This window comes from Megalobrama amblycephala, linkage group LG24, assembly GCF_018812025.1.
Source record: "Megalobrama amblycephala isolate DHTTF-2021 linkage group LG24, ASM1881202v1, whole genome shotgun sequence".
NCBI classification, from domain to species: Eukaryota; Metazoa; Chordata; class Actinopteri; order Cypriniformes; family Xenocyprididae; genus Megalobrama; species Megalobrama amblycephala.
This window is the reverse complement of record NC_063067.1, coordinates 4,243,650-4,270,013: the sequence shown is the minus strand read 5'-3', so window position 1 is coordinate 4,270,013 and position 26,364 is coordinate 4,243,650. Positions and strand designations below refer to the sequence as shown.

General features: G+C 36.5%; 1 protein-coding gene across 1 annotated transcript in view; it reads left to right on the top strand.

Annotated features, from left to right (window-relative positions):
* The window catches only part of LOC125259725 (V-set and transmembrane domain-containing protein 2-like protein), a 54,102-nt gene that overhangs the window by 14,199 nt on the left and 13,539 nt on the right, over window positions 1-26,364 (top strand). The window lies entirely within an intron of this gene.

The following is a 26,364-nucleotide window of genomic DNA, read 5'->3' as shown; positions in this document are numbered from 1 at the left end:
AAGCCAGAATTACGAGTTATAAAGTCAGATTTGCGAGTTATAAAGTCAGAATTGTGAGATATAAAGTCAGAATTGCGAGTTATAAAGTCAGAATTGCGAGTTATAAAGTCAGAATTATGAGATATAAAGTCAGAATTGTGAGTTATAAAGTCAGAATTATTAGATATAAAGTCAGAATTATGAGATATAAAGTCAGAATTGTGAGTTATAAAGTCAGAATTATGAGATATAAAGTCAGAATTGCGAGTTATAAAGTCAGAATTGTGAGATATAAAGTCAGAATTGCGAGTTATAAAGCCAGAATTACGAGTTATAAAGTCAGATTTGCGAGTTATAAAGTCAGAATTGTGAGATATAAAGTCAGAATTGCGAGTTATAAAGTCAGAATTGCGAGTTATAAAGTCAGAATTATGAGATATAAAGTCAGAATTGCGAGTTATAAAGTCAGAATTATGAGATATAAAGTCAGAATTGTGAGTTATAAAGTCAGAATTATTAGATATAAAGTCAGAATTATGAGATATAAAGTCAGAATTGTGAGTTATAAAGTCAGAATTATGAGATATAAAGTCAGAATTGCGAGTTATAAAGTCAGAATTGTGAGTTATAAAGTCAGAATTATTAGATATAAAGTCAGAATTGGGAGATATAAAGTCAGAATTGGGAGATATAAAGTCAGAATTATTGAGATATAAAGTCAGAATTGCGAGTTATAAAGTCAGAATTGTGAGTTATAAAGTCAGAATTATTAGATATAAAGTCAGAATTGGGAGATATAAAGTCAGAATTGCGAGTTATAAAGTCAGAATTATGAGATATAAAGTCAGAATTGCGAGTTATAAAGTCAGAATAATGAGATATAAAGTCATAATTGCGAGTTATAAAGTCATAATTGCGAGTTATAAAGTCCGAATTGTGAGTTATAAAGTCCAAATTGTGAGATATAAAGTCCGAATTGTGAGATATAAAGTCCGAATTGCGAGTTATTGTCATAATTGCGAGTTATAAAGTCAGAATTGTGAGTTATAAAGTCAGAATTATTAGATATAAAGTCAGAATTGGGAGATATAAAGTCAGAATTGCGAGTTATAAAGTCAGAATTATGAGATATAAAGTCAGAATTGCGAGTTATAAAGTCAGAATTATGAGATATAAAGTCAGAATTGCGAGTTATAAAGTCCAAATTGTGAGTTATAAAGTCCGAATTGTGAGATATAAAGTCCGAATTGTGAGATATAAAGTCAGAATTGCGAGTTATAAAGTCAGAATTGCGAGATATAAAGTTAGAATTGTGAGTTATAAAGTCAGAATTATGAGTTATAAAGTCAGAATTGCGAGATATAAAGCCAGAATTACGAGTTATAAAGTCAGAATTGCGAGATATAAAGTCAGAATTGTGAGATATAAAGTCAGAATTGCGAGATATAAAGTCAGAATTATGAGATATAAAGTCAGAATTGTGAGTTATAAAGTCCGAATTGTGAGTTATAAAGTCCGAATTGTGAGATATAAAGTCAGAATTGCGAGTTATAAAGTCAGAATTGCGAGTTATAAAGTCAGAATTGTGAGTTATAAAGTCAGAATTATGAGTTATAAAGTCAGAATTGCGAGATATAAAGCCAGAATTACGAGTTATAAAGTCAGAATTGCGAGTTATAAAGCCAGAATTACGAGTTATAAAGTCAGAATTGTGAGATATAAAGTCAGAATTGCGAGTTATAAAGTCAGAATTATGAGATATAAAGTCAGAATTGCGAGTTATAAAGTCAGAATTATGAGATATAAAGTCAGATTTGCGAGTTATAAAGTCAGAATTGTGAGATATAAAGTCAGAATTGCGAGTTATAAAGTCAGAATTATGAGATATAAAGTCAGATTTGCGAGTTATAAAGTCAGAAGTTAAAAAAGTGTTATGTATCTTTTTATATCTCGTAAAGTCAGAATTGCGAGATATAAAGTCAGAATTGTGAGATATAAAGTCAGAATTGCGAGATATAAAGTCAGAATTGCGAGATATAAAGTCAGAATTGTGAGATATAAAGTCAGAATTGCGAGTTATAAAGTCAGAATTGCGAGATATAAAGTCAGAATTGCGAGTTATAAAGTCAGAATTATGAGTTATAAAGTCAGAATTGCGAGATATAAAGTCAGAATTACGAGTTATAAAGTCAGAATTACGAGTTATAAAGTCAGAATTGCGAGTTATAAAGTCAGAATTATGAGATATAAAGTCAGAATTGCGAGTTATAAAGTCAGAATTATGAGATATAAAGTCAGATTTGCGAGTTATAAAGTCAGAAGTTAAAAAAGTGTTATGTATCTTTTTATATCTCGTAAAGTCAGAATTGCGAGATATAAAGTCAGAATTGCGAGTTATAAAGTCAGAATTGCGAGATATAAAGTCAGAATTGCGAGTTATAAAGTCAGAATTATGAGTTATAAAGTCAGAATTGCGAGATATAAAGTCAGAATTACGAGTTATAAAGTCAGAATTACGAGTTATAAAGTCAGAATTGCGAGTTATAAAGTCAGAATTATGAGATATAAAGTCAGAATTGCGAGTTATAAAGTCAGAATTATGAGATATAAAGTCAGATTTGCGAGTTATAAAGTCAGAAGTTAAAAAAGTGTCATGTATCTTTTTATATCTCGTAAAGTCAGAATTGCGAGATATAAAGTCAGAATTGCGAGATATAAAGTCAGAATTGCGAGATATAAAGTCGCAATTGCATGTTATAATGGCCAATTGTTTATGGGGAAAAAAACTGACATTTTTTTCTCAGAATTGTGAGTTTTTATCTCACAATTCTGACTTTATAACTTGCAATTGTGAGTTTAAATCTCGTAATTGTGAGGAGAAATCTCAGAATTGTGAGTTAAAGAGTCGCAATTACCTTTTTTATTTTTTTATTTAGTGGTGGAAACAAGCTTCCCTAGATTAAAGTGAATAGTTGAGTATTCATGAGAACATAGAGTTGATAATAAAGTGTATTTTAAAGCATTACGAAAATACTTTTCATGATGAATTATGTATACAGGCTTCGAATAAAGTGTTACTGAAAAATCCAGACATTTGACAGGTAGTATTTTCAGTATTTTGGGAACCACCAAATGCTGTTATAATGTGTTTTATGATTCTTCCTGGCTGCCAGAATTGTATAATATATTATTTACAGTAGTGCTTTATGATCCATAACAGCAATTTCTGAAAGAACATGCTGGTAATTTATCATTTATATGCAGAAAAAGTGTTAAAATATGCTTAAAACAGCAAGGTACTGGAGAAAATGGCAGAAAAGTGTGATAATAAACAAAAAGGAAAAGCTTTAGATCCATACAAAGCACTAAGCGCGTAATGAAATGTGTTTTATTTCATCTTTGACTCATTATCCCGCGCGCAGCTCGTTTAAGAGCCTCGTTCGCTGTGAAACATGTCGTGTCTGGTGTGGCCGCGGGGCTGGAGATGTGCTTGTTTCTCTTTATCTTGGTACTTGTCCCATGACATTATACTATAGATTGTGCTTCATGAGGCGTTGCTTGAGAGAAATATGAAATGATTGGAGCCGCCCGAGGGCCGAGGCAGCCGCTCGTGAAGGAATGTCGTCCAGACGCTGGAGTGAACGGTCACTGACAGGTCTGTCGGCACGAGAGCGATGCTTTATGCTGATGCTGACATCTGCAACAAGACATGTTTACAATCCACGAGGACATGAACCGTCCCTGAGATTCACCCCTGATTGTTTCAAGAGCTATTCACTGTGATTTAAAGGTACAGTACAGACTTACTTAGCAAAATACTCTTGTAAAACTAATTTAGTGCAGGAAACATAAAAATAAATGGATTTGTTGGGGGAAAATGCTATGAAAGTGTAGAATATGGCATTTGTTGGGCTAATCCATAATGCCATATTGAGGAATTACTTGTGTATATTTAAGGGATTCATTGCTATTTAATTTGATGCTACTTTATAAAATGATAAATTTTACTCTAAGTGCAATGACAAGATCAACAGGATTAAAAAAATAAATAAATAATGTAAATACTTTTTTAGGATTTTTGAAGTATGACATACCAAAGTAGGTAAAAATATTCTGCCAAGAGATTCATGCTGACTCACTGTATAAATGATATTAATAATGAAAAGTTTTCATGAAATATACTGATGGGATATATATTTTTTCTTCAATTACTTACACTACTGCTCAAGTTTGGGGTCAGTGAGAATTTATTTACTTATTTATTTGAAAGAAATCAATATTTTTATTCACCAAGAACACATTAAATTGATTGAAAGTGAGAGTAAAGACGTTTATAATGTTACAAAAGTTTCTGTTTCAAATAAATGCTGTTCTTTTAAAATTAACTGCTGATTGGTCAGATGGCCCAGTCTGTTGTGATTGGTCTACTCTGCTCTGATTGGTCAGATGGCCCAGTCTGCTGTGAATTTAACACTCATTACCATATCTGAATTTCAGCACTTGATACACAGTGATACGAACAGTAACGATGGCATCTGTTTTACTGCATCAGCGCGAGTCTCGTATTTTGAAGTGCATCAAAGTTGATTCGCAGCGCTGAAAACTCTTCCGGTCTCAGCTACAACTACAGCGTTTGAGGGTCAAAGTAGACGACGTTCGTCGGCAGCCAATGAAGACCATAGACTGAAATTATGCAAATTTGTGACATTTGTAACAGGAAGTGAGCCTGGAATTATTGACGACTCGTTTCAGCAGTTCAGAATTTATTTTTTTCTTTTAGGAGGCAATAACTTTATTTGTTGTGCACTTTGATCTTTAAAACTTTGCATGAAACGTAATATTCGAAATGGGGCACTTTAACTACAGACTGATTTTAGTTTCTTCACACAGAATAACATCATTTATCTAGGGAATCTGAGCTTATGCATTTCCAAACTGTCACTCTTTCATGAAAAGTGAGCGGTCCGTCAAAAAAGTCAGCTCGTTTTATACGCTCCATTAGTGAAGTCAGTTCTAATGAAGCTCTCGTGTGTGTTTGTGTGTGTTTGTGAAAGACGCGGTGTCATCCTCTCCTGATGTGTGGCTGAATATTGAAAGTGGCACACTTTCCTTCACTGTTATTCTTCTTAATACAGCATGGCCAATTCATTCTCCTCTCCCAGCTTTTGTCTTTCTGCCGCACAGCCCGAGTGCTTTTAAAGGCTCACACTACACTAATGTTCTTTGTGTCACTCTTGTGCTGTGAAGATTTGAAATAATTAAGTCTAATTTGCACACCACTACTGAAGGCTGGATTCAGTTCTTAAGCCTTTTCAAAGGCTTTATCTAAAAACCACTGATGTTCATCTGGACATTCATGCTTTTGAGTTTTAGCTAATATAAAAGCATAAATGCATAAGTTTGTTTTTTTAAAGGGACAGTCACCCAAAAATTACAATTCTGTCATCATTAACTGGAACGTCGAGGCAAAATTATGTGGAAAAGATGTTGTTCTTTTCAATACAATGGTTATTTATGTTATTTAATTTATTCACTTTATTCGATTTTTATTGCTATTTAGGGTTAAAAAATAAAAAAGGCTTTTTTCTCACAATTGTGAGTTTGTATATCACAATTGCATTATATACAGTTTGTATATAAACTCGCAATTGTAAGAAAGAAAGTAAGAATTGTGAGATAAAAAGTCGTATGAAGTATGATGCTTTTTAGTGAACTGTTGTGTTTCAAACATCTGATTCTCAAAGTTATTATTACACAGAATTGTTCCCAAAAGTCCCAGTGCAGCACTTAAAATCCTTGTTTGTTTGGTTTTTTTGTTGTTGTTGTGGAATAAATATTTAAACAAATGCTGTTATTTATCACAGGTTTTGTGTTTCTAACATGTTGCCCACCTCATAGTTTTACCCCCAAACAAATTTGTCACAGTCAAGTAATTTAAAAATGTTTTATGAACCAGTTCAAATGAATTATTAACCCCTTATATAGACCTAAGCTTGGTCTTGTTTTCAAGGCATTGTTGCGAATGTGAACGCACTTCAAAAAATGAAAATATGAAAAAGTTATAAAAGTTTAAATTTGCTGTAAATCAAAAGTACTGTACTAAAAGTTTTTTTATTTTATATAAAATATATATTTTACTAAATCATTTTTACTCTAAAATGTATATAAAATCAAAGCCATATGTCAAACCAAGTTGTGTTCCAAATTTGAAGTTGATATCACAAAAATTAAAGTTGTACCAAAAATAGCCACCAGGTGTCACCCACATTCCATATAATTTTTTTGATGCATTCCTCTGTAACAAATTAATACATTTCTGTCCAAAAATCACTTCTATCACAAAATAGATGCCAAATATGGAAGCTTGAGATTAAAATAGTAGTTAAAATAAATTTTGTTAAATTAAACATGACAATGCCCACTAGGGGGAGGAGAATGCTAAAATGATTTAAGGTACCATTTCTATGGTAACGCATTGTCCAATTTCAAAATGATTTTCACAGGATGAATTCTTAATTTTTAAGCTTTCAAGTGATACCTAATTTATGTTGATTAATGAAATATGTACGGAAGAGGTTTAGGGCCAAGCAATAATAAAAAAATAAAACCATCTCGAGAAAAAACTCGTTAAATTTCGAGAAAAAAGTCTAAATAAAATGTTGAGAATAAACCCATTAAATTACGAGAAAAAACTCGTTAAATTTCAAGAAAAAAGTCGAGATAAAATGTTGAGAATAAACTCGTTAAATTACGAGAAAAAACTCGTTAAATTCGAGAAAAATGTCGAGATAAAATGTTGAGAATAAAGTCATTAAATTACGGGAAAAAAGTTCGACTTTTTTTCTCGAAATTTAATTACTTTTTTTCTCGAAATTTAACGACTTTTTTTCTCATAATTTAACGAATTTGTTCTCAACATTTTATCTCGACTTTTTTCTCGAAATTTAATGAGTTTATTCTCAACATTTTATCTCAATTTTTTTCTTGAAATTTAACGAGTTTTTTCTCGTAATTTAATGAGTTTATTCTCAACATTTTATTTCAACTGTTTTCTCGAAATTTAATGAGTTTTTTCTCGAAATTTAACAACTTTTTTTCTCATAATTTAACGAATTTGTTCTCATAATCTAATGACTTTTTTCTCATAATTTAATGACTTTATTCTCGACATTTTATCTCGACTTTTTTCTCGAAATTTAACGAGTTTTTTCTCGTAATTTAACGAGTTTATTCTCAACATTTTATCTCGACTTTTTTCTTGAAATTTAACAAGTTTTTTCTCGTAATTTAATGAGTTTATTCTCAACATTTTATCTCGACTTTTTTCTTGAAATTTAATGAGTTTTTTCTTGAAATTTAACAACTTTAATCTCGAGATGATTTTATTTTTTTATTATTGCTTGGCCCTAATACTCTTCCGTAAATATGTGATACAAAAAGGCAATAAATAAAAACTTGAATTATTGCTTAAAACAAGGGATGCATCTGAAATCGTATACACTTATTTCGAATAACTAATTACTTCACAACTGCTAAAAAAGTATGTTCTTTTTAGTATTAATGTAACCTGGATGTACTACACTCACCATTTTGTCATTATCATGTGACCTACCAGCGTCCGGTGCGTTGCTTCACTGTCATTGATAAATCCTCTCCTGTAGCCTCATGGGATAGTAAAGTGTCCATCATATGTGCACATCAGAATCTCACCAGAACTAGGTCATCTGGATGGTTTTTGCCTACTCTACTGTGAATTCGGACATACTTCTTTTGTCACATACTGTTTTTTGCCTACTATATAGTAGGGAAGTATGTGATTTCGGGTGCAGCCAGTCTCTTTCTTTTCTTTCTCTCTCTCTCTCTCTCTCTCCCTGGCGTGGCTATTGGTGTGGCAGCTTGCATCTCTCTGGTTTGGTTGCCTTCATGGGAAGGTTGCACATGTCCGCCTGCACCGCGTCATTTGTCAATGTCACGCTGAATGGGGCGAGAGCGGGAACGAAAACTGGACCGCTTTGTTCAGCTCCCTGGACTGCATGTTTTCCAGAAAGCCTCTGTTGATCCTCAGGTGGTGGTGCAGAGAGACGCCTGTTAACTAATCCTCCCGAGACGCCGCTCAGACGGGAAATCAGCTGGAAGGATTGTGGGAGAGCAGCTCCTGCCTCCTGATCCAAGACCAGCTGTAGCATTTGTTATGGAAAGACACCAGTCTAGGATACGTAAGGAGTCTTTTGAGCCAAATCACAAATGTTTCCATGCATTTGATAGGAAACATCAGAGATTGTAGCTCATAGGAATTAATTACTCTGTGAATAAAATTAGCATGTCGTGAATGCTATTTGAATGTGTGTGTATACATTATGAGTGTTTTTCCTTATTAAATCTATCAGCCAAAATGCTGATTAATCTCCAGGTTCATTTGCATTAAATATAAATAAATTAGCAAGCATAAGTAGATTTTTACCTGAAGAAAATGGGTCTCATTTACTAACTGTGCATATGTTTTCACTCATTGTGGTTCATTGATGTTACTTAAAAACTATTGTGAAAAATTTTGAGTGAACTTTTTTCAGCATATAAATATAAGTATTAAAATATAAATACAACTATAGATAATAAATAGTATTTAATAACTAGTGAATGAGTGGTGCTGGTTGGTGCAAAAATCACCACCATGATCGTTTCTAGGGTGTTCTAGGTGGTTGTTACTAGGGTGTTGCTATGAGGTTGCCATGGTCTTCTGAGTTGATTTTTGCATTCCTGCAAGGCAGTTGATTGGGTGAGGTGGTTTCTATGGTGTTCTGGGTGGTTGCCAGGGCGTTGCTATACCATTGCCAAGGTGTTTTGGTGGGTGCTTGCAGTTTCTAAGGTTTCTGGGTGCTTATCAGAGCATTGCGATGTAATTGGTGTTCTGGGAGGGTGCTTGTATTACCACTATGCAGTTGCCATGGTGAGGTGGTTGCTAGGTGGTTTCTAGTGTGTTCTGGGTTGTTGTTAGGGTGTTGCTATGCATTTTCTAAGGTGTTCTGGTAGGGTTTGGTTTTTCATTTCTGCTATGCAGTTGATGGGGTGGGTTGGTTTATAGGGTGTTCTGGGTTGTCGCCAGGGCGTTGCTATACCATTACTAAGGTGTTTTGGGTGGGTGCTTGCAGTTGCCAGGGTGAGGTGGTTGCTAGGTGGTTCTGGGTTGTTGTTAGGGTGTTGCTATGCAGTTGCTAAGATGTTCTGTGAGCGTTTGGCTCTGGCATTCCTTCTATGCAGTTGCTAGTGTGGGGTGGTTTCTAGGGTGTTCTGGATTTTTGTCACCATGCAGTTGATAAGGTGGGTGCTTGCCTTCCTGCTATGCATTTTCCAGGTTAGGATAGTTCTGGGTGGTTTTTATAGTGTCGCTATGTGGTTACTAAGGTAGGGTGGTTGCTAGGTGGTTTCTGTGGTGTTCTGGGTTGTTGCTAAAATGTCGCAATGTGGTTGGTTGCCAGGGCATTGCTATACCATTACTAAGCTTTCTGGGTGGTTATCAGAGTTTTGCAATGTAGTTGCTATGACGTTCTGGGAGGGTGCTTGCATTACCACTATGTAGTTGCTAGGGTGAGGTGGTTGCTATGTGCTTTCTAGGGTGTTCTGGGTTGTTGCTAGGGTGTTGCTATGGGTGTTCTGGGAGGGTTTATTTTTGCATTCCTGCAATGCAGTTGATGGGGTGGGGTGGTTTCTAGGGTGTTCTGGGTTGTTGCTGTGGTGTTGCTATAGGTGTTCTGGGAGAGTTTGGTTTTTGCACTCCTTCTATGCAGTTGATTGGGTGGGGTGGTTTCTAGGGTGTTCTGGGTTGTTGGCAGGGTGTTGCTATACCATTGCTAAGGTGTTTTGGGTTGGTGCTTGCAGTTGTTAGAGTGGGGTAGTTGCTAGGTGGTTTCTGGGGTGTTCTGATTGGTTTGTCCATGTTGCTATGTGGTTGCTATTGTGTTCTGGAAGTATATGTGCATTCCTGCTGTGGTTTCTTAGGTTTCTGGGTGGTTATCGGAGCGTTTCGATGTAGTTGGTGTTCTGGGAGGGTGATTGCATTACTGCTATGCAGTTGATAGGGTGAGGTGGTGGCTAGGTGCCATGTGGTTTCTAGGGTGTCCTGGATTGTTGCTGGGGTGTTGCTATGTGGTTGCTAAGGTGTTCTGGGAGGGTGAGGTTCTTGCATTCCTGCTATGCAGTTGATAGGGTGAGGTGGTTGCTAGGTGCCAGGTGGTTTCTAGGGTGTTCTGGGTGGTTGTCAGAGTGTCGCCATGCAGTTGCTAAGGTCTTCTGAGTGGGTGTTTGCATTCCAGCTATGCAGTTTGCCAGGTTAGGATAGTTCTGGGTGGTTGTTAGAGTGTTGCTATGTGGTTGCTAAGATCTTCTGATTGGTTGTTAGCATGTTTCCATGTGGTTTCCAGGGTGTTCTGGGTCATTTTGTGCCTGGGTTTCTTCTTCAATTAAAAGTTGGATAGTAATGCAAATATCATCAGCAAACAAGCAACATCCAAACAGTTACATGTCGCTGTGAAGAATCAGGTTTGAATTAGTTGAATGCATGTGTCTCTCAGCTGATGTTCATGAATGTGTCGGGCCCCGCAGGCCTCTGTCTTCATGTGTTGATAAAGAGATTAGACCTGAAGCACAGATATCTGTGAACACAGCCCATCCTCTGATCACTATCAGTCTTCTATCTCTCTGTCTGTGGGTGGCTGGATTGTCTCGAGTGGGTTTGCTCTGGTGGGCAGAGAGATGGAAGATGTGTTCATTCATCTGTCACACATTATCTTTGCTTTTTGCTTCAGCATTGAAAATTGGTTGTGATTCTGCTCGATTTGGTCTCTTTTGACTGCCATAAAGTCCACTTTTAAGATCATTCTGAAACTCTGCAAATGGAATACACAGTATCTCTTTTCTTAGTAGTTTGCATTGTAATAAATATAAATGTTTATTCATTCCTGGATTCAGTGCTCATCTTTTCTTCAGCAGTTTATCAAGTTATTTAATACATGCTGCTTCATTTATCATAGCGCTCCTCTCCATCAACACACAGATGTTCCTCAGATGGAAATGATTCTTGGGTTCTTCTGGGTTGATGGTGAATAACTGTCATCTTTGTTTCGCTTGGGTTTGCTGCTGTCATGAATATATCAGATGAAATTGGCACAGAGAGCGAGTGAAAAAAATCTATCAGGAATTGTGAAGTTTCTTGAATACTGTCCATTGTTTTTCTAAAGATTTCTCTTTCTGCAGTCGTGAGTCACTGCAGTCCTTGTAAAGCACACAATGGGTCTGTGAAAGCTGACATTTTAATTGCACACCTTTAAAACCATCTGAGGTTAACGATTACAGTGATGGTACAGACCAGTGATTTTATAGAGTGGAACACATCCAGACTAAACCCTGCCCACACAAAACTGCTCTCTAAAAAATCTTTATTTAAGATTCAGAAGATTGTAGGCAAGACACTACAGGCAAAATCATTGGGTTTTTTTCATGCACTGGTCAATTTTGAGATTTTGGGATGTTTGGATTTTCATAAAATGTTGTTTCAGACTAGTGGAAAGAAAACATCCAAAAATACACTTTTAAGTGTTTATTTTATTGCACTATATCTATTTGCTTCTGTAGATTTCAATTACAATACATATCATTAAAGTTTTTTTCTCAACTTCAGCAGCACTTACATACACCAAACTTTACAGTTTTATTCCTATCTATATTCTGAAGGTTTTTACTGAGGGGTTTGTTCATATATCATTCACCTGGTTTTATACAACATTTCATTCCTAAAAACATGGTGAAAATAATTTTTTTTCTGGCTGTTGACAGTATTTTCTGATTTATGGAGTGATAAAAAGAGATATCAAAAATCCCCTCAGTAAAAACCTTTAACTGTAATATGTCAACAAAATGAAACAAGATTTTTGATCCTGACTTTATCCAATGTTCATATTTATTTTCTGGAAATGTATATGAATTATTTAAATGTTTTATTAGGTAATGCCTCATTTGCTTATTTAAACATAACATTTCAGAAAACTTGTAATACAATTTTTTTTTTTTTTGCAAATCTTACAATTATTTCTTACAAATAATTCTTGTAATTATTTTTTTTCTGGAAATGTTTGTGAATTATTTAAATGTTTTATTTATTAGATAATGCCGTATTACAAGTCAGAAAACTTGTAATACAAAAAATGTTTGCAATTCTTTATGTATTCAATCAATTGAGGAAGTATAGTGACATAAATTTTTTATTACCATATTCACCTGTGGTGTCTAAAGGGATTTAGCTTTTTTAATATTGCCTTTATATAAGCATATTTAATTAATTAGTGGTACCAAGTATCACTATTACTATTGCTCACATTTGTAGTGTAATATAACATTGGTATGATATATTCCTATTCTTTTACAGCTTAAAGTGGATCTATGAGTGACAAGACCACCTGGTTCTCCCACTTTAAAGTTTGTGCAAGTCGCTCGCAGCAGTAATGACAACACAAAATGGACAGATAAAAAGAAAACAGACACTAAAGGAGAGGCCCGAGCCTTATCTAGAGACCTGAATATCACAGAGACTTAAGGGTGGACTCATGTAAGACAACACCCTAGCAACCGCATAGCAATGCCATAGCAACTACTCTAAATGCCACAGACTTTAAATTTTATTATTATTCTTTAGTCTTTTTAGTAAGTCAGGGCTCCAGACTAACTTTTCCACTGGTTGCACTGGTGCTACCAACTTTCTCAGTTGGTTGCACCAGCACATGATTTGGTCACACCTTGTTTTTTTTTTTTGTTTTTTTTGCTACAACATGGGATTAATCAATGCATGCTGATGAATAGTTGTCTTAATCTGCATACCCTAGTTTTGCACTGATGCAAAAAGACTGACAGTGACATGAGACCTCATGTTGTCAAATTGTTTCAATCTTAAAAAAAAAAAACAGAACGGTCGGACTTTATCTTTGTGAAATTATATGCTACACAAAAAAAGCATAAAACAAAAGTAGACAGGCGGAATGCGACGCAAATTCACTCTCTGACAGAAGGTGGTGCTTATGGAAGAGCAGTGATACAGCGTTTCCTTGGTTACCACTGAAAACAAAGAAATAGCTACTTTATTCTGAGGTAAGACAAAAATAAAATGCCACTGCCATCGAAACTTTTCTGAAAACAGCAAGTTCCCTTCAGAGATACATTCATACAACCCCTCACCCCCAATTCAATATCTATATTTTCTTCCTATATTTCGAGCATCGTGAACAGTGAGCTGCTCTGCCTGCTACCGAATTTTCTCCTCTTTGCGTCCGTCTTCAGCGTTTCTGGCCTCTTGTTATCGGCTGTTTACAGACTCAGGCATGATGTGGGCTATTTACCTTTATCACTGTCCCAGTAGCTCCCAAAAATAACTAGAAAAATACAGTACAGACACTGGAGAAATGTAATTTATTTTTGTACTCATATTTCTGTTATTTTCGGAAGCTCCTGGAATCGATGGGTTGGCAACCACTTGTCTAAGCCATTGCTGCTGGAAGTTGTGCCTTTTCTTTTTCCTTTGCTCACTGGGTTCCTCCCTGTCCGCACCTGTGCTCTTGTCATCAGTTGTGTCTGTATGCTGGCTCGTTGGCCTCGTCCTTTCCATCAGCATCCTTGACCATCCAAAATTTGCTTTTTAAGTATTCAGCTATTGACCTTTTCATTTTAATATGCCTTAATTCCTAAATTTCACGAATTCCTAACTGGCGCGTTTCATCATCAGTGTGCAATACATTTAAACATTTCATCATGTTATTCATTCATTTTTGTCCCTTTTACTTTGATTGAAATGACAGTTTTAGTTTTTTAGTTGGACGAAAATAAATAGACAACAATATGTCAGAATATTTTTTTGATTTTTATAAATCCATTTATTTACATTTTATTACTTTAAACAAGTATTAAACACAAAAGATTTATCAACAAGTGTTATTTTAGTATCATTGAGATACTATTATTCGTTTTTATTCATTCATTTTTTAATATAATAATTGTATTTCTGTTTTTATTGTAATTTTAGCTATAGTTTTAGTTTTTTTTATTTTAATTGCCGTTTTTGTAATTTTAGTTCAAGTTAAACTAAATGAAAGTGAGAAATTTTGTTTTGATAACTAGCTGAATTAAAATAAGTTTTTTAAATATGTTATTTTTCTTCAGTCAATATTTATTTTATTTACACAGGAATATTTTATTTTTATTTTTGTTTTAGTTTTAGTTAACTATAATAACCCTGTTATCAACAAACAAAATACATAAAACTGTCCTTTTGAAAATAAAATAAGCTCCTAAATGGCATGTAATAGTACAGAAGTTAAAAATGTTCTCTTCTAGAGACTGTTTAGAATATTGCATTTTGTGTAATACAATGTTATGGCAACAGCATATGCACATTCTGACTTGCATGTAACTTAGTTCACCTTTGTATTTGCAACATTTTTTTTAATCAAAAACAAAAACAAGATGCATTTTAATTAGTAATTTTGTTGACGAGATTAGCACTGATGCACTAGACTGAAACGAAGTGTAAAGAAAGATTCTATACACTAGTGCTGTTCATTTACAATGAATTAATTAGTGTTTGTGTGTGCAGCAGTAGGTGTGTGAGCCGTCAGGGGATAATTATAGCTCAGGTTGTTCTTTCACCTCCTACTAACACAAGCAAACAAATCCATCAGTGGCTTTCTGTACTGTCTCTCGTCTGCTCAGAGATTCCTGCTGGATTAGTTTGTTAAACTGGCAGAAAATTCGGAAGGACATGTTGTGTAATTTGAGACAGGAGTGTATCATTTTCTCTGTCTTTTTTGCACACACATCTGTCTCGGATCAGTTGCAATGCTTGTGTTTTCTCTAAAGCTCTTTCTCAAACCCTAGTGAGTCTGCTGTCTACATGAGTTAAGCAATCCATTTTTAATTAGGCTGATACAACTATTTTAAAACTTTGTATTGATTTTTTGTTTGTTTGATATTGTATGAAATATTTTCATAATTAAAATCACATTTATAATTTATTTGTAAATCAGCCATGCACCATCTTGGATGAATTTTGATATTTTTACTTTTTGTTCATAATACTGTTTTCTTATAAAAATACATAGTACACACTATTATGTAATTTAATTTAAAAATTATTTATTATATATTTTTATTTCAATATATATAGTTCATGTTATATTTAATAATATTAATAAATATTTTCAAATTAATTAATATATTAATCATTTTCAGTATAATAATCAGTATTTTGACTATAAAAATAAAACTCCATAAAAAGCATAAAAATACAAAGCACACACAAAATAGAATTTGTATTTTGACTCGGCCGTCATCTAGGATACAAGTTGTTACTGAACATTTTGCTGCACACTTTCTGACTGTGTTGATATAACATTTGTTGAGGTTTGAGTATGTTTCTGTCTTGTTGACTAGGTCTTCTCTTCTGTTTCTCTCCATCTCTCATTTCTTTTCTTGTCCTGTCAGCTGCTGTTTATCGTTCACCTCCTCTCATCTTCTGCTTTGTGTTTGAAGACTTTGTCATTTCCTCTCTTCCTCTACTCCTGTTTTCTCTTTCCGTCCCGGTTTTATTATTGGAGGAAGGCGGCGTTGTATATCTTCACATGAGTAGGAATCCATGCGGCGCTGAAGGGACGCTGGTGTGATTCATATCAGCAGATTCAGTGCTGATATAATAACAGGATAATGTGAGCGAGCCGCGGCACATTCATCATCCTCAGGGCCCGTGTGTCCGCCTGTCCTCCCACTGACACTCATAAAGCGCCACGCTCGCTTCATAATACAGACCCACCGCCAGCAGGAGCCGTCCAATCCGGAGTGCAGGAGACAGACGGGAATGACCAGCATGTGGTGATGCAACCGCGGTGAAAACCGCTGAGCTGTGTGCACATGATCTGGAAATCCCTGCTGGATGAGTGTGGTGACAATACTAGCGAACTGCGCAGTGTATATACTGTGTGATGCATACTGTTTTTAAAAATTAGTATGGCTATGATGATTTCACACTCCTTCTACAGTGCAGCATGTGAAATTTCTTTATGCATATAATAGATTTGGAGAATGTGCAGAATGCACTATATAGATGGATGTTTGGATGGAATGTTCTGATGTTCCAGGTTCTGGTTACACTTGCTGATGTTTTCAGACTAGGAAATGTGGGTAGTTTAGACTTTAGACTTAGCTGCTGTTTTCACAGGTAGAGGAAACTTTTCAGTGTCTAGGTTTTGTTTCTTTACTCCTATTCATGCTGTTAGATGTTATAAAATCACAAAGATTCTCTCTCTTGCTATCTTTTAACATACCTTCTGATGTTCATTCATGTTTATTTCACACTGTAACTAGTAGTAAACACGTGCCGCTTGAGGCGCTACAGCGATTTGTCATGCCACGTTAAAGGGTTAGTTCACCCAAAAATGAAAATTATGTCATTAATGACTCACCCTCATGTCGTTCCAAACCCGTAAGACCTCCGTTCATCTTCAGAACACAGTTTAAGATATTTTAGATTTAGTCCGAGAGCTTTCTGTCCCTCCATTGAAAATGTATGTACGGCAGGGATGGAAATTAGCACCCGCCACCAGCCAAATGCGGGTGATTTTGTGTTGTGGCGGGTAAACTCGCTTCACCTACCGGCCACCGTGGCGGGTAAATAAAAATAGCATACTGTTTCACCTGGACGGCGGACACTTTTAGAGGAGGCACACCTTCAAAAAAAATGTGGCGTTACATCGCACGCGTTGTGTGACGCTCTCGCCGCCGCCGGTGTGAAAAGTGACAGGAAGTCATTCATTTTCAATGTGAGCCGGCGGCAAGCTCCGGCGAGAGCGGCGCGGCGTGTCCTGGACGTTGAGAGCGTCGAGTAGAGTTGAAGTCAGGTCAACTTTATGGTAATGAGCTATGACGCGGTTCGGAATGTACAGGTCCTCGCTTGAGAGGATTCCGATTGGTTGCCGCAACTTGTCATTCACTTTGACCCTCCCGCCGGCGGCGGTTTGAACGAACAGTACTGAAATGTATATCAGTTCATGGTTTGTGTGTGTATAAGAGAGAAAGAGAAAATGTCAGTATTTCATTAAGACTTGAGATTAAATAAACTGCTTAAGTATTGTAGATCTTGTAGTATTAATTTTCACATGCAGTTACACATTGTCGGTTAAAAACAAGAAAGTGGCTGGTAAAAACATTGAGTGGCTGGTAGATTTTGAAATCGACCAGCCACAGTGGCCGGTGGACAAAACAGTTCATTTCCATCCCTGATGTACGGTATACTGTCCATGTCCAGAAAGGTAATAAAAACATCATCAAAGTAGTCCATGTGACATCAGTGGGTTAGTTAGAATTTGTTGAAGCATCGAAAATACATTTTGGTCCAAAAATAACAAAAACTACGACTTTATTCAGCATTGTATTCTCTTCTGGAATCCTGTCCATTGAATTGATTCCATTGAATCCTTTCATCTGTCGGCGTTGGTAATGCACTTTTACGTCGCCGTGGTTGTTTTTGGCGATTAGGACATCCGCGACATGCACACTTACGCACCATTTTAAAAAATATAGCAATACCAAAATACAAACAATGTAGAATAGCTTGAATACAGCGTGCGTCTCCCTCAGACTGTAAACGAAGCTCTGGCGCACTAGATAACACGTCATCAGCGTCTTACATCAGCAGCGTCACTGCGGAGTCGTGAACCACACTCCAGAGCAGAAGGGGGCGATAATGCACCAATAAGCTGGATGCCAACCGCCGTAAAACAGGAAAGAAGAAGAAGAAGCGAAGAAGAGTCGTGAACGCGAATTGACAACAGACCTGGAAGATAAGACAATGCTGAATAAAGCCATAGTTTTTGTTATTTTTGGACCAAAATGTATTTTCGATGCTTCAAAATGTCGCGGATGTCCTAATCGCCAAAAACAACCACAGCGACGTAAAAGTGCATTACCAACGCCGACAGATGAAAGGATTCAATGGAATCAGTTCAATGGAATCAATTAAATGGAATCAATTCAATGGAATCAATTCAATGGAAAGGATTCCGGAAGAGAAGACAATGCTGAATAAAGTCGTAGTTTTTGTTATTTTTGGACCAAAATGTATTTTCGATTGCAAACAAATTCTAACTAACCCACTGATGTCACATGGACTACTTTGATGATGTTTTTATTACCTTTCTGGACATGGACAGTATACCGTACATACATTTTCAATGGAGGGACAGAAAGCTCTCGGACTAAATCTAAAATATCTTAAACTGTGTTCCGAAGATGAACGGAGGTCTTACGGGTTTGGAACGACATGAGGGTGAGTCATTAATGACAGAATTTTCATTTTTGGGTGAACTAACCCTTTAAAGAGCGCCAAAATTATATTTATTGTTTGAATTTCATTATAAAATGGACATAATTTGAAATCTGAGACTTTTTTTATCAGAAGTAACAAAGCACAAAACTTATTGCAATTTATTAGATGAGAGGCTCTACAATGTTCTGTTCATTCATCAACTGAAAACACCATAGACTAAAAGATTGATTCTTGGGATTTAAGAATTGATATCAGTTCTTCAAAATGAGAATCAATTAAAATCGAGAAATCAATATTTTTACCCAGACCTGTTCTTTAGGGAACCAAAAATGGTTAATCGCTGTGAAAACACCTTTTTGAAACTTTTATTTTAAAGAGTGTAGACAAAACATGTATGTAAACATACATTGCGCGTGTGTGCAAAATATTCTTGAATCCGATTGATAAAGTAGTCTGATTCAGGCGTTTACATGCATGCTTAATTTTTTTCCTGTTGATCCTGGATTTCCTGTTTCAGGTTTACACCACCACTTTCAATATGATTGAAAGCTCAATTGGATCGATGATGTGTTTGAACATGAAGGCTTTCCAGGGATTATGTGGGCGCATGTAAACGCTAGCTTTCCTCAAAGCTAGCCGTTTTTTTCCCGCTCTGGAGAAGTGATTGTATGTAAGGAGCCACCTCTGGTTTCCAGGGGCAACGGGAGCACTTGACTGCCACTAGAGCTCATATGTGAGGGTAAGTGTTCACAGGCTGCAGATTAAACGGCACGTTTGCTTTGAAGTGAAGCTCTTAGTCTCGCGTTTGACACGCCACTGTCAAGAATCATGTGAAATTTCAAATGTTTTCTTGAATCCATGATATGGAGCCTAAATATTAGATTTTTTTATGAAGTGCTTTTGTGAAGTATCTAAATCTGAAGCTCAAAATCCAGTACTGATCTCCAGATAAACTAAATAAAAAGAACAACTGATTCAAAGCGTGTTGGTTTGTTTTGTGCAGTTTTGGGCCGCGGCAGAAACGTAAATCTTAAAATCTCTCAGTCGGTCTCAGTATAGATTGTTTGACTTGTCGATCGCTCCGCTTTTCTCCGGGACGTTCCCTCACAGCGTCGTGCTGAATCAAAGATACGCATCTGCCAGCAGGGCTCGTTCTGTTTGTCCAGGCATTGATGAGGTTTGAGGAAGGATCTCACACGCTTGCATTCGTGTCCCTGTGGTGCTTTGTGGAAGAAAAATGTCCCGAGACTCCAGAATTTGACTGTTGTCTCAGATCTGAGCTGATTTCTCAAGAACACATAATAGTGTCTTCTTGAGGAGGTTAGTCTCACATATCCAAACGATTGGCAATCTGCAGAAATGTGAAGGGAAGGTGGAAGGTTTTAGAGGAACTCTGAAGCGTGCGGCAAACTGCTATAGTGAATGTAACCAGCCATTTAAATGTGTGAGCAACAAGCTTATTGGCTGCAGAAGTAACATCGACCAATCAGCTTGTATCAAGTAGTCATCAGCTTGCGTTAAGGACCCTTCAGCCTGTGCCATCTAGAGTTTCATGAGTGAACTATGTATTTAGTTGTTTGTAGTATGAAAAAACCATGAAATTATTATTATGAGATATATATATATATATATATATATATATATATATATATATATATATATATATATATATATATATATATATATATATATATATATATACATACATTCAGGATGCAAAGGCACTGATTTTTTCCCCGCATTGTAAATAATGCATGAACGAACAAACGGTTTTGGATGCATTGTATGGCTCAATGTGTAAACTACAGTCTTGCCTCTGACGCTCGTGTTGGCTCCTGCATCTCAAGAGTTCATGACAGTGAAATGTCATGATCGACATGAGCAGAGGAAACAATCCCAGGCTTCCATTTTCTCTTTCCAGATTTGACAGCTACTCTCATGTGATGTATGAGAAAGTCTCCTGGAATCATGCTTACATTACATCATCGCTATAGTAACCGATGTAGATATTGTCCACACTGTGAACAAACAGATCAGATTTCATCTGGTAAAAATGCAAACATTGTGAATAGTTACTGGGTGCAGTGTGATCAAGGGTCTCAAAATAAATACTTCAGTATTTTTAATCTGTTTGATAGCATGAACCTTCCTCTGATGTGCTTATCGCAGAACTGCATGAAAATAATTTCTGAATGAGTTGTTAATTAGTAAAGTAGTCCTTTTGGCTTGTTTGAGTTTTGTAAAAATATTTAAGCAATGCTGCATAACATACAACATACACTTCTATTAAAGATGCATTCACTGAAAACAACTAACAATTCACTGCTGGTCAAAAGTTTGGAATAATTAAGATTAATTAAGTTTTTTTAATGTTTTAAAGAAGTCTCTTATGCTTATAGGCTGCATTATTTAATGAAAAACACATTATTTTCCTCATATTCTCCATTGTTGCAGCTCCTCTCTTCCCAGTCTGTCAGTAACGCTCTGTTTAGTTCCTGTCTCTATGAAGCCCCTCCTTCTGAAAAGCACAATGTGCTCTGATTGGTCTGCTGGAGCAGTGTGTTGTGATTGGTGTTTGGGAAATGTCCCGCCCCTTACCATAACCACCAGTTTCAACACACTACTAACTAACTCAACCAGGCCCCGCCCCTTTATTCTGCAAATGCCTTGGGCGGCAATTATTTAAATGAGGAATATTGTGTTCGTTCCCGGAAGAAAACTCAAGACTTCAATGGAGTCGTTTCAGGGAGTTCTGAAACACTGCCACTGATATAAAGCATAGCTTCTCGATTGTGTTTCACAGCATCTGAACACAGAATAAACTGCGCGAGACGCTCAGCGTAAGGCTGCCTGTACGGCGCTTTGATCTAAACTCAATCAAGTAGAGATTCAGATTTCAAAGGGTCGGGACGAGAAACCTGCCGCCTGCTTCCTCAAATGAGTATCTCCCTGAAATAAACCCAGCCTCCCCCTCTGCCTCACTTCCCTGGTGCGATATTTAGGGCATTTTCCGCTCATCTCGTTGAGAGCTGGCGAACGCGTCTGGTTTTTCATTAAAGAGTTTGTTCGGCTGATGGACTGGGTCGATCCGGCTCTCAGTGAAGGCGTCCTCCCTGCCTCTGATAGAGATGGTGATTACGCGGATGTCGCTCTTGTATCTGATCTGCCTTTTTTCTGTTCCCTGTGAAATAATGATGCCCCAGGACCCCAATTATAATATGCAGATCGGCTAGCAGTAATTACAGCAACCACTTCCCTGTCATCTTTGTCCCAGAGAGGCTGCGGCTCTCATCGTAAGAGCTTTTGTGTAGGGAAAAAAATCTCACGGATGCATTCGGTCATTACAACTATCTATCTATCTATCTATCTATCTATCTATCTATCTATCTATCTCTCTGTTTGTCGTCTCTATCTCTCTGTCTGTCTGTCGTCTATCTGTCTGTCTGTGTCTGTCGTCTCTATCTGTCTGTCATCTCTATCTATCTATCTATCTATCTATCTATCTATCTATCTATCTATCTATCGTCTCTATCTCTCTGTCGTCTCTATCTCTCTGTCTGTCTGTCGTCTATCTGTCTGTCTGTCTGTCGTCTCTATCTGTCTGTCATCTCTATCATCTATCTATCTATCTATCTATCTATGTATCTGTCTGTCGTCTCTATCTATCTATATCTATCTATATCTATCTATATATCTATCTCTCTGTCTGTCGTCTCTATCTGTCTGTCGTCTCTATCTGTCTGTCTGTCTGTCTGTCGTCTCTATCTATCCATCTCTCTGTCTGTCTGTCTGTCTGTCTGTCTGTCTGTCGTCTCTATCTATCTATCTATCTATCTATCTATCTATCTATCTATCTCTCTGTCTGTCGTCTCTATCTGCCTGTCTGTTGTCTATCTGTCCGTCTGTCTGGCTGTCATCTCTATCTATCTCTCTATCTATCTGTCTGTCTGTCGTATCTGTCTATCTGTCTGTCTTGTCTGTCTGTCTGTCTGTCTGTCTGTCTGTCTGTCATCTCTATCTATCTGTCTGTCTGTCTGTTGTCTCTGTCAGTCGTATCTATCTATCTGTCTGTCTGTCATCTCTATCTATCTGTCTGTCTGTCGTATCTATCTATCTGTCTGTCTTGTCTGTCTGTCTGTATCTATCTACCTATCTATCTGTCTGTCTTGTCTGTCTGTCATCTCTATCTGTCTGTCTGTCTGTCTCTATCTACCTATCTGTCTGTCTGTCTGTCGTGTCTGTCTGTCTGTCTGTCTGTCGTCTCTATCTATCTATCTATCTATCTATCTGTCTGTCTGTCTGTCTGTCTGTCGTCTATCTATCCGTCTGTCTGTCTGTCGTCTCTATCTGTCTGTCTGTCTGTCTCTATCTATCTACCTATCTATCTATCTGTCTGTCTGTCGTCTCTGTCTGTCTGTCTGTCTGTCTGTCATCTCTATCTATCTATCTATCTATCTATCTGTCTGTCGTCTGTCTGTCCGTCTGTCTGGCTGTCGTCTCTATCTATCTGTCTGTCTGTCATCTCTATCTGTCTGTCTGTCTGTCTGTCTGTATCTACCTATCTATCTATCTGTCTGTCTGTCGTCTCTGTCTGTCTGTCTGTCGTCTCTATCTATCTATCTATCTATCTATCTATCTATCTATCTATCTATCTATCTATCTATCTATCTATCTATCTATCTGCCTGTCTGTCATCTCTATCTGTCTGTCTGTCTGTCTGTCTCTATCTACCTATCTATCTGTCTGTCTGTCGGTTCTGTCTGTCTGTCATCTCTATCTATCTATCTATCTATCTATCTATCTATCTATCTATCTATCTATCTATCTATCTATCTATCTATCTGTCTGTCTGTCGTCTATCTGTCCATCTGTCTGGCTGTTGTCTCTATCTGTCTGTCTGTCATCTCTATCTGTCTGTCTGTCATCTCTATCTATCTGTCTGTCATCTCTATCTATCTATCTGTCTGTCTGTCTTCCATCTGTCTGTCTGTCGTCTCTGTCTGTCTGTCGTCTCTATCTATCTATCTATATCTATCTGTCTGTCTGTCGTCTATCTGTCCATCTTTCTGGCTGTCGTCTCTATCTGTCTGTCTGTCATCTCTATCTATCTGTCTGTCATATCTATCTATCTATCTATCTATCTATCTATCTATCTGTCTGTCTGTCGTCTATCTGTCCATCTGTCTGTCTGTCGTCTCTGTCTGTCTGTGTCGTCTCTATCTATCTATCTATCTATCTATCTATCTATCTATCTATCTGTCTATCTGTCTGTCCGTCTGTCTGGCTGTCGTCTCTATCTGTCTGTCTGTCTGTCTGTCTCTATCTACCTATCTATCTATCTGTCTGTCTGTCATCTCTATCTATCTGTCTGTCATCTCTATCTATCTATCTATCTATCTATCTATCTATCTATCTATCTATCTATCTATCTATCTATCTATCTATCTATCTATCTATCTATCTATCTATCTATCTATCTCTGTCTGTCTGAGAAATAACTGAGATGTTACTCCACTCCACACAGACTCATATATTCGTTTATCAGTTTTACACTTCATGATATCAACTCATTTTATGCATAATTATCTCCAGGCTGTGATCAGAGCATAGACAGATTTCCCAGCATGCCTTTTGTCTGGACGGAAGTCTTGGGAACCCCCTGTGGGTTTGACAGTGGCCCCTACTGCGTCCACCACCATTTGAATGGGATTATGGGTAAATTAAGAGGCGCTCTGGAGGAAACGGTTAAGAGGATTTGGGTGTGTTATTAGCCATATGTGGAGGGATTCGTTTGATTCGGAGCTCGTTTGAGCGACACACGCTACCACACGCAGAGAACCTGACATGTCCTTCTACACGCCATCATGTGTGTTTAGAGGAACACCAAACTAGAACTATTTCTCATATTAGAGTTTTAAATCTGTACAAATTTTGGTGTCAAAAAAAAATTGATGTAGGATTTACTTTGAAACAATTTTCACTCACAAATTGCTTGTAAATTTCACATGCAATTACAAAGAACCGTAAGTAACACATTAGAAAGACTGAAATTGTGTTTTCTTTTAAAACGTTCTCCAGTAGTCATTTAAATAATTTTTTAAAGTGAGTGAGGGTTTAAAGGTCACGTTGTGTGTTGTTCAAACTCAAAATTAGCTGTGAAAGTAATGTCTTCCAGGGATTCATCACTTCCTGTGGCCGTCGACGGTCAGGTGTAAATGAACACAGAGACGCAGAGCGGTTTCTCTTTGAAGTGTGCGTATCTCTTCCTGCAGGGCCTGTAAGGATTGATAAGAGAGAGTCCTGCTGCTGGAGAAATGATTCTTCCACGCTGATTTGCGCTCATTTTGACGGCATCTCTTCTGCGCTTCGGCCGGTGGAAGGTGTTCGTGGCCGGTGGAGGGGGGCTCATATCTTCTAGGCTTTGACGTGAAGGATAATTGAATTGTGTTTGTCTGAAGTCGCGGATGAGCTTGTTTCACTCTCAGGGTCAGTCAAGGGAAACGGTGCACTTGAGTGTTTAGCTCGTGAGCTTCTGAAAACAACTTTATCCAGTTGCTAGATGCTTGTTTACTTGCGATAAGTCTCTGAACGTTCGCTGATAACTCCGGATCTGATGTTGGCCGTTCGGGTTGACGGTGTTGGACGTTTTCCAAAATGTTATCTGAGATGATAATGGTGTCTTGAAAAAAGTGAGAAGAGGGAAGATTGAGTTGTTCTCTTGCAATCTAGATCGGTCTCAACACAAATACGAGATGTTTAGGCTTCATGCCTTGAGTTGTTAAAGAGGTTCCAGTTGTTTAATAGTCAGAGATGATGTTCAGTTGATAAAGGGAAAGTTTAATCAAAATACAAACGTTCTGTCATCATGTTGTCCTTTTTTCTTCTGTGAAACTCAAAAGGAGATGTTTTGCAGAATGTTTACGCTGTTCTTTTTGAATACAATAAAAATAAATGGAACTGAAGCCACTGAGCTCCAAAAATGACACACATGCGCCACAAATTAAAGGGTTAGTTCACCCAAAAATGACAATTCTGTCATTAATTATTCACCCTCATGTCATTCCACACCGGTAAGACCTTTGTTCATCTTCAGAAAACAAAGTAAGATATTTTTGATGAAATCCAATGACTCAGTTAGGCCTGCATTGACAGCAAGATAATTAACACATTCAATGCCCAGAAAGCTACTAAAGACATATTTAAAACAGTTCATGTGACTACAGTGGTTCAACCTTAATCTTATGAAGCAACAAGAATACTTTTTGTGCACCAAAAAGCAAAATAACAACTTTATTCAATGATGGGTGATTTCAAAACACTGCTTCATGAAGCTTTACGAATCTTTTGTTTTGAATCAGTGGTTCGGATTGCATATCAAACTGCCAAAGTCACGTGAACCATTGAAATTTTGAAATGTTTCGAAACAATTATGACGAAGCCTCGTTTACTGAAATCACGTGACTTTTGCAGTTTGATACATGCTCTGAACCACTGTTTCGAAACAAACGATTCGTAAAGCTTCATACTAAAACTAAATAAACTCAAACTAAAAACTCAAACTTAAAACAATATAAACATATATTTAAAAAACTAATAAAAATTACAAAAACAAAACAAAATTACTAAAACTTCAACTCAAATTAAAAATACAAAAATAAAACCTAATTCAAAATAATAAAATCTTTAAAAGATACAGTATATCAGTGATATTAAAACAACACTGGTTTGATGCGGTTATCATTAACAAACAATAAAAAATGTATCATTGAAATAAAGCTAAAAAGAAAATAAATATTAGATGAAAAACTTAAATAAATGAAAATTATAAATGTTACCTTAAAGTTTACATTGAAGCACTAAAATTACTAACTGGAAATAGATTTAAAAAAAAAAAGTAATTTGTCAAAAAAAAATTACTAAAATGTATCTAAAATGATGTAAATATATAAAAAGGCTAATTAAAAAAGCTAGTATATAAATAATACTAAATATATAATATTTATAGTAGTAAAATAATACTTAAATAACAC